Source organism: Cyanistes caeruleus, chromosome 29 (genome assembly GCF_971803275.1).
Source record: "Cyanistes caeruleus chromosome 29, bCyaCae1.hap1.1, whole genome shotgun sequence".
Taxonomy (NCBI): Eukaryota; Metazoa; Chordata; class Aves; order Passeriformes; family Paridae; genus Cyanistes; species Cyanistes caeruleus.
Window position 1 is genome coordinate 988303 of NC_141729.1, and position 8849 is coordinate 997151.

General features: G+C 51.8%; 1 long non-coding RNA gene across 1 annotated transcript; it reads right to left on the reverse strand.

Moving 5' to 3' along the window:
- Positions 1–448: 448 nt before the first annotated feature.
- Positions 449–7176, reverse strand: LOC147648901 (uncharacterized). Its single transcript, XR_015279793.1, has 2 exons — positions 5262–7176; positions 449–5203 (listed from the first exon to the last, which is right to left on the reverse strand). It is a non-coding gene; the product is annotated as an uncharacterized LOC147648901 (long non-coding RNA).
- Between the last annotated feature and the right edge of the window lie 1673 nt (positions 7177–8849).

Below are 8849 nucleotides of genomic sequence, written 5' to 3' on the forward strand. Positions count from 1 at the left end.
GCAGGGATGGAGCTGCTGGAGGTGACACTGAGGGACACAAGGGACCTCCAGCCCTGCAAATTCCAGCGGCAGCAGGTGCAGAAGGAACCTGGATCTGCAGCAGGAACCGTCCTGGTGACATCCCTGCAGCTACAAACGCCCCCCAAAATTCCCCAAGCACAGAGTGGGAGGCAGCTCAAAGCTCCCAGATCTCCTGGGGGTGGATTTGCTCCCTGCACAGCTCACCCCACCCTTGTCCAGCGTGTTTGGAGCATGGGAAAAAACTGTTACAAACCACAGAAAAAACAACTCCGGGCCCTTTCTGTGTCTGTGACCGCCCAGGCGGCCCCGGTGAGGCACAGCCCGACCTTTCCCTGCTGCCTCCACTGCCCTGCGCTCCCCTCCCGCTGATCCCGGGTTAATAAAGCTCCCCATCCCGGGGATCCGGCCGTGCTGAGCTGTGTGAGGATGCCAATTCCCGGGATTGCTGGGCCGGGTGCCCGCAGATGGCAGCGTTTCCCCGCAGTTGGGCTCCTCTGCTCCCGGGATGGAAGGAGCTGAGCATCGCTGCAGGATGGGCAGAGCCCAGCCCGGGCTGGCCCGGGCGCTGCTCTGTCCCAGCTCCCCGGGCACAGCCACAGCAGGGCCACCAGATGCCACCAGATGCCACCAGATGCCACCAGCTCACCCAGCACCCCCCCGCTTCCCACAGACGCAAAACATCATCAAAAGCTCGGGGTCTGCTGGAGAGCTCTGACGCCTTTTGTGAGCACTGCAGATGAATAATGCAATCAGCTGCTGCTTCAGGCAATCAGGACAGCTGAGGATGGCAGCAGCGATTTCACCCGAAATGGGAAAAAACATGTGCCCAGAAGAAAAAACAGAACAAACAGAAGAATGGTGGAATAATAGCCCAGCAAATGGCTGGCAGGGAGGCACAGGATGTGTTATTGCAGATGTTACACGCAGCAATATTCCATGTCTGCCCTCTCCTTCCCCCCTTGCTGAGCAGCAGAGGGGACCGGGAGGGACTGGAACCAGCGGGGTTTGGAATGGGGCGCACGGGAGCTGACAAGAGGAGGCGTTATTTGCATTTTCATGAAGATAAGGACGCCAAAATTGCAATCAGCTCATCTGAGACTCCAGGATGCTCAAGGCAAAGACATTGAGAGCTCCAGAGCAGCCCCCAAGGGGAGGAGGGGGGAGAAGAGCAGGGTGGCTCTGCCGGGGTGACACCGGAGCCCCTCGCTCTGCAGGTCAGGAAGGGTCAGACTGGAGAAGGAAACCTTTGCCCCTTCCCATTCCTTGCCAGGGCTGTAGGGAATCAGCTCCCTGTGCTTCCAGCGGTGCCCAGAGCAGGAATGGGTCATTCCCAAATCCAGCCCCTCAGCAGCAGAGCACAGACGCTGTGTCCCTGTCTCTGCAGCAGGAATGGCAGAGTGCAACAATGACTGCACTTTGCTTTCCCTTCATTTGTCTGGGTTCTGCTTCAGTCTGCACTGCCACGCTCCTTTGGGATCGGGGCTGGAGCTGAAACCCACCCTGAGGCCGCACGTGCTGCCCATTCCTGGGCAGAGCCAGCGTTGCTGTGTCCCCAGAGCTTTGTGGGGACATCCACGGACAACCAGAGCTGTGTCCTGGTGGGGCAGAGCTCGGCCCTGCTCATGTTTACAGGCAGGGAAAGTGAATGAGAGGAGTGAAGGAGTTCAGCAGGAGCCCAGGAAGCTGATTCCATAAATCCCTGGCACAGGGCAGAGCTGCTCCCCTCCTGCAGCCCCTCTGCCACCAGGAACCCTCAGAGCCACAGCACCAGCTCAGCCTCTCCTGTGGAATAAAACAAACGCCTTTCACCAGAGCACTGCAGAGCTCCTCAATTAGGCTCATGTTCAGGATTTTCCTAATTTGTTACTTTGATGGTTCCTTCTCCCGACAGTTAATTATCCGTGCCTGGGAACAGATGTGCTTCCTCCAGCTCCTGTGCGGGCTCCAGCTCCAAGCCAAGGCTGAATCCTGACCCCACAGCCACATTTCACCGTGGATTTCTCTGCTGGCCACAGGAGCCATCCATTAGAGGAACTCCTCTCCCCTGTGTTTGTGCCTGCACATTGTGATGGAGTCTCCTCTCTGTTCCCTCTTCCATGGCCCAAATGGCTCGGACTCACTTTCACTGCAGATGTTGCCCAGGCTCTGAATTTTTGGGCTCTTTTATGAACTCTTCCAGTATTCCAGCCTCCTCTTGGATCTGCAGACACCAGAACCACTATCCCAGAGAAGAGCTGGGTGATGGGGCTGGATGGAGTGGGGAGCTCATGACACCAGATCTGTGCAAGAGGGGATTTGATTTTAAAGTGCACCAGTTTGAGTGGGAAAGGAGGATAAGAGAGGCATGGAACTGGGGAGGTGTTTCCTGAAAGGATTAAAGTCCTCCCTGGGCAATGAGAACATCGACACTCACTTTAGCCTGGGTGATAAAGGACGAAAGAGGAAGATAAATTCTGCTGCTTCAGAGTTTGTATATGTATATGGTTGTATAATTTGTGTTTTATTGTATATGTATACAAACAGTGAGAAGAAATAAAAACTGGTTACGAGTATCAAACACACGCATAGCAAGGAGTTGCAACAGGACAGGCAGGAGCTGGAGGAGAGGGGTAATTTGCAAAAGAACAGAATGGCACCAAGGAGAACAAAGCCCACCCAAGCAAGATCAGGGTATCAAGGACTCAGTGATTTACTCCTGATACAGAACTGATCTGATTCTCCAGACCACGAATTTCAATACTCAGTTCCCATAAAGCCACTCAAACCTTTCCTCCCTTCTGGAAATCTAGTTAACAAACCTACAGTAAATATGAATGTGCAGCAAACCCTGAGAAAAAGAACTGTCCAGGCTCAGGCTGTGGAATCTGTATAAAAGCTCTCTCCTCCAAAGGACAGTTTGTGATCTTGGGGGAATCAGTGCCACAGAGGCTGATCCAGAGTTCACCCAGCGCCCATCCCCGGGCTCCACCTGACAGTGATTGTGGTTGTTTCCATAACTAAATTTTACACATTTTTCAATAAAATTATTATTGATAAATTTGGCTCTGTTTCATTGATAACAAGAGCATAACCCAACAGCCAGTGGGGACTCCAAATAAACGCCTGCTTTGGGTGGATTCCCCTGGAATTGCTCACTCTGGAGAGGTGGGAGATGCTGGCTCTGGGATGGACGGTCTGGAGGGCACCTCCCACCCACCCACGGTGTGGGGACACACAGCCAGCAGAGACAAAGCTGTGTGCTCACAGATCAAACCCTTCTGTTCCCCACATTTCCAGGCCTGTCTAGGTGAGAAGAGAAGGAACTGAACCATATTTTCCAGCCTGCACATCCCAAGCCCCTTCCCCTGCAGCCTCCATCGGGGATGGGAGTGAACACTTTGCACAAGCACGACAGCCCCTGAGCCCTGCTTGGCAAACAGCCCCCACTTCTCCCGGGCTCTGAACCTTCCAGGTGCAGAATAAAACAGATTGCTCTGGAATTTGGAAGCAAATGAGCCATGCTGCCTGCTCCAGGCTCCCAATTTAATAAACATGCATCTATATCTAATGGACAGTCTGTCACTTCCTTTTAATAGAAATCACCTGCTCCTCTAATAATCATTAAACAAATTGACAGCATGATAGCCAAGGCCTCTCATCTCAATGCCACCTGCAGCAGGACTGAAATAATCCACCCCCATCTCCCCAGAAAGGCCATTATTCTGCTTAATTGGAAAGCACAAACACCCCCTTCCCTGTGACATGGAGTCAGACATGGCCACGAGGAGAATAGGCTGCAGAAGAATTCCCTTTGTTTATTTAATGTGTGTTTTATTAGGGAGATCATTTCTCATTTCCTCCTAATGAGGATGGTAATCGCTCCTGTCTCCTGCAGTGCCTCCTCTGCTCAGGCCAGAGCAGATTTTTGGGGCAGAACTACCAACAGAGACATCCCAGAAGCTGCTGCAGATACTGCTGGGAGTTTTTAAGGCCCCTTTTGGAAGGTATTAGAATTTATCTCCTCCACATCCTTTGTCTGGCAGGACCCACAGGGATATTGGGACTTCTGACATCACCTGTGGAGCTCTGCTAAGGCCCAGGGTGGCAAATTTCCATAGAAGTAATAAAGATACTTCAAAGTTTGCAATAATTGGAGGGGAAAAAATAAAAAATCTCAGCAAGGGAGATTGTCAGCATTCTCAGGTATTTGCTTTGAGGATCCTCTTAGGCCTGGCTCTGATTCTGCCTCCCCATGCCCTCAATTCCAGACACCTCCCACCAGCTCCAAGCCCTGCCTGCTGCTGGTCCCCAAAACTCTCACCCACAGCTTTCATTACGGAGGGACACTCGAAATTAATGAAGAATTCTCTCAGGCACCTCCTGCAGCCCGTCTGATTGTCTGGGTCCCGCTGCTTTGGGAGGGCTGGTGCCCCTCATGGAGCCTCTCGTGCCTGATGAGAGAGCAGAGCCACTGCTGGGAGAAAGGAGCCCGTGCCAGAGGAGCAGTTCTGCACTCTGGGGTGAATTCCCCACCCGGCTGGGGCCCTGCTCTGCCAGCTGGGCACAGAACCCTGGTGGGGAATTCATCTCAGCAAGGCTCCAGCAAGGATCTTCCTCCCTTTGGGCTCTAGCAAAGCACTCTGGCTCAGGCTGCAGCTGGAATGGGGTAAATCCTTCCCCAGGATAACCCTCCTGGGAGAGGAGGAGCTGCAGAGGGAAGGGGGCTGCTCAGCCATCAGCTCTTAGTGTTTAACACCGTGTGAGATCTGAGCTCCCATCAGTCAATGGCTCCCATCGAGCCCTCAGCAATCAGAATTAGCAGGAGGAGCCTGTCCCTGCACAGGCTGCAGAGGGAGGGCAGGAGGCACTCCCGTCATCGGATTGTCTGACCCGGGAACCGACTGGAGCTTCTCCTCGTTTCCCTGGGCTCCCCTCCGAGCCCACCCGGCCAAACACAGCTGAGGGAGCGACAAAACTGCTCAGCCGTGAGGCTGAACCATCCCACAGACCCCACAGACCCCACAGACCTGTCCTGGGCCCCACAGACCTGTCCTGAGCCCCACAGACCCCACAGACCTGTCCTGGGCCCCACAGACCTGTCCTGGGCCCCACAGACCCCACAGACCTGTCCTGGGCCCCACAGACCCCACAGACCCATCCTGGGCCCCACAGACCCCACAGACCTGTCCTGGGCCCCACAGACCTGTCCTGGGCCCCACAGACCCCACAGACCCATCCTGGGCCCCACAGACCCCACAGACCTGTCCTGGGCCCCACAGACCCCACAGACCCATCCTGGGCCCCACAGACCCCACAGACCCATCCCAGGCCCTGCACACCCCAGAGCCTTTCCCTGTGCCTCAGACCCTCTTCTGGCTGTGCAGGGGAGCAGGGCCAGCACAGACACATCCCACAACCAGCCCCACTGACACTCCTGTGCTGCTTCCTGCACAGGACCCCCAGGGGACACCTGTGGAAGGCACCATGATTTTTATTCAATTTTTTCCTCAATCATTCAGCCTCCAGAAGCAAGACCCCATCCCAGACCCGCAGCCAGCACAGGGAGGTGTAACTCAGTTAATTGTGACTCAGTTAATTGTGTCTCAGTTAACTGTGGGATTGCAGCTACTCAGCTCTGTCCTGAGGGATTTTGTGCACTCAGAGTGTTCGGGGCAGGTTTGGGGCACCCCTGAGCTCACTCAGCTCCATCCTGAGGGATTTTGTGTACCCAGGGTTGTTCAGGGCAGGCTTTGGGGCACCCCTGAGCTCATTCAGCTCCGTCCTGGGGGATTTTGTGCACCCAGGGTTGTGCAGGGCAGGTTTGGGGCACCCCTGAGCTCACTCAGCTCTGTCCTGGGGGATTTTGTGCACCCAGGGTTGTTCAGGGCAGGCTTTGGGGCACCCCTGAGCTCAGCTCTCCTCCGTCTCCAGGTGCAAATATCCAGGAGCAGAACCCTGGGGGAGCTGGGCTGAGCCCCCTCAGGCGACTCCAGAGGGAACCTGAGAGCTGAGAGCCTCCAAACACAGGGAATGGTTCCTCCTGCTCCGTGCCACCATCAAAGAACCTTCCGTGGATACAGGAGAGGGTGCCCAAAGTGCCTCAGACAAGCAGAGATTAACAGGCCTAAATGATACATGTGCTCTAATTAGAGAGTGTAATCACCTCGGGCTGATCATTATTACTGCCTTTATGTTTATCATTGCGCTGCATTAAGGTCCCTGGCAGTTCTTTCATCTGACTTCCACTCAAGGACATCAGGTTTTTAATCATTAAACACCTTAAACACTATTTTTCAGGAATCTTTGAAGAATAATTATTTTACCAGCATAAACTGTACATCTCTGAAGGTTGATTTAAAACCCTCTCATCTCCAGCTGCTGCACTTATGTCAACAGAGCTCTTTGGAAATCAGACTCATGGAAAGGAGCAGAGAAAATACAGAAAAAATGTTTTGTCATTCTTACTCTGCTTTTTCATCTGTTTTGTTTTGTTGGAGGATTCTCAGCTCCACTCTGGGACCTGTCAGAGTTTCATCCCTGTCAGAGCTGAGGGGGTTTTCACTGGACACGGAGCCCTTGGGGCTGCCAGACAACTCCTTCCTTCTGATTTCCCTTCATGTTCCTGCTCACACCTTCCTGCTCACATCCAGGCGCTCCCCACACTTTTCCCATAAGGCAGACAAAAAAAAAGAACTAAAATTGCCACATGATTTCCCTTCCAGAAGCTCTCTTTGCAATATTGGAGATGTGCAGGGAGACCTTTCAGCAAAGAGCAGGTGTGACTTTTATAGATCCTCTGCCACATGCGCTTGTGATGTGGTGAAACTAATTTGGGATGTGGTGAAATTCAATTGGGATGTGGTGAAATTAATTTGTGACGTAGTGGAATTCAATTGTGATGCGGTGAAATTAATTTGCCTTGTGGTGAAATTCATTTATGATGTGGAATTCAATTGTGACGTGGTGAAATTTAATTGTGATGTGGTGGAATTCAATTGTGACGTGGTGGAATTAATTTGCCTTGTGCTGAAATTAATTTATGATGTAGAATTTGGTTGTGACGTGGTGGAATTCAGTTGTGACGTGGTGAAATTCAATTGTGATGTGGTGAAATTCAATTGTGATGTGGTGAAATTTAATTGTGACGTGGTGGAATTCAGTTGTGATGTGGTGAAATTAATTTGCCTTGTGGTGAAATTCATTTATGATGTGGAATTTGGTTGTGATGTGGTGGAAATTCAATTGTGACGTGATGGAATTCAGTTGTGATGTGATGGAATTCAATTGTGACGTGATGGAATTCAGTTGTGGTGTGGTGGAATTCAGTTGTGACGTGGTGGAATTAATTTATGATGTGGAATTCGGTTGTGACGCAGTGAAATTCAATTGTGACATAGTGGAAATTCAATTGTGACGCAGTGAAATTCAATTGTGATGTGGTGAAATTCAATTGTGACGCAGTGAAATTCAATTGTGACGTGGTGAAATTCAATTGTGACGTGGTGGAATTCATTGCATGCTGCAGAAGACAGGGATCTGGCTGGGAATATGAAAGTTAAGACTGAGAGCAGTCCCTTCCCAGTCTGTTTGCAGGGGAAGTGCAGAGGGAGCAGAGGCAGAGCTGCACGGAGCTGCCACCGAGCTCAGGCTGGGCCTGAGCAGGGAACAGAGAGCAGCTCAGCACCAATTCATTCCTGCTGTGGGACCCCTGGGGATTGTGGCAAGGACAGGACACGTGGATGGATCCCCTGGAGCTCCAGGGAGGCTCCTCCAGGCTGCTGAAAGTGGCTGCAGCTCCTCTGGGTGCCCCTGCAAGGACAATGTTCCCTTCTCTGGCATCCCAGGCACTGCTGAGCACAGGGACAGCCCCAGACCTCGTTATCTGCAAGGTCAGAAACCAGAAATTCCCATCCTTGATCAAACAACCCTGTCAGGAGCAAACCCTGAATCAAACTGTCCAGACTGTGTTTTGTAATTAGAAACTCCAAATAAGCACAGGACGTTGTTAGGGCGTGTTTTCCCCCTTTGATCGCTCAGAGGCTCAGTGTGGTAACTCTGCTCAGTGAAATGAACAGTGCTGGGCATCCCCAGCCTCCAAACTGACAGGGAACGTGCACAAATTCAATATAAACACAGAAAAAGCTGTAAACACTGCTGACCCAACCTGAATTTCTGATGCAGTTCATGGCAGACTGGAGGCAGAGCCCTTTGAAATTCAGATGAAGCCCTTCCCAAATCTGTTTGAACACTGTGGGGCTGTGCTGGGCTGGCTCCTCTCACACCTGCCACCCATGCTTTTCCTGCAGAAATACCAATGATTCCAAATAAAAACGCCTTTGCAGGCCGTGGCCAGGCACAGAAATCGGCCAGCAAAAGGCAGAGGGCTCCTTCTTCCAGCTCCAGGACAGGGATCCCCTCTGAAGGACAGGAATTGTTTGTGTTTGGGAAGATAAAGCCCCACAAATGCACTGCCCCAGGCACAGGGGCCTGGCAGATGCAGGAATGGGAATGAGGTTTTTAAGGAGTTCTACAACACAACACTGAGCCTCCAGCCAAGAATTCTCTCTATTATTAGAAAATCAATTACTCCTTCCAGTCTGGACTGCAAATATTGGAGGTGGCTAAATAGCCTGGGATGTTTTCCACTCATAAACTTCTCTCTCTACAGTGGGAGTAGCAGAGAAGGGGTAATAAAATTTGTGTCTCATGGATCCTGCACATTTCAATATTGCTCTCCTGCAGTGGAGCCTGGAGAATGAAAAACAAATTTAAGTTGAGATAAAAGCCCAGGCAGATCTCATCCATCCATTTTGTTAACTGCTGTCATGGGCAGAGATGGATTTTGGCTC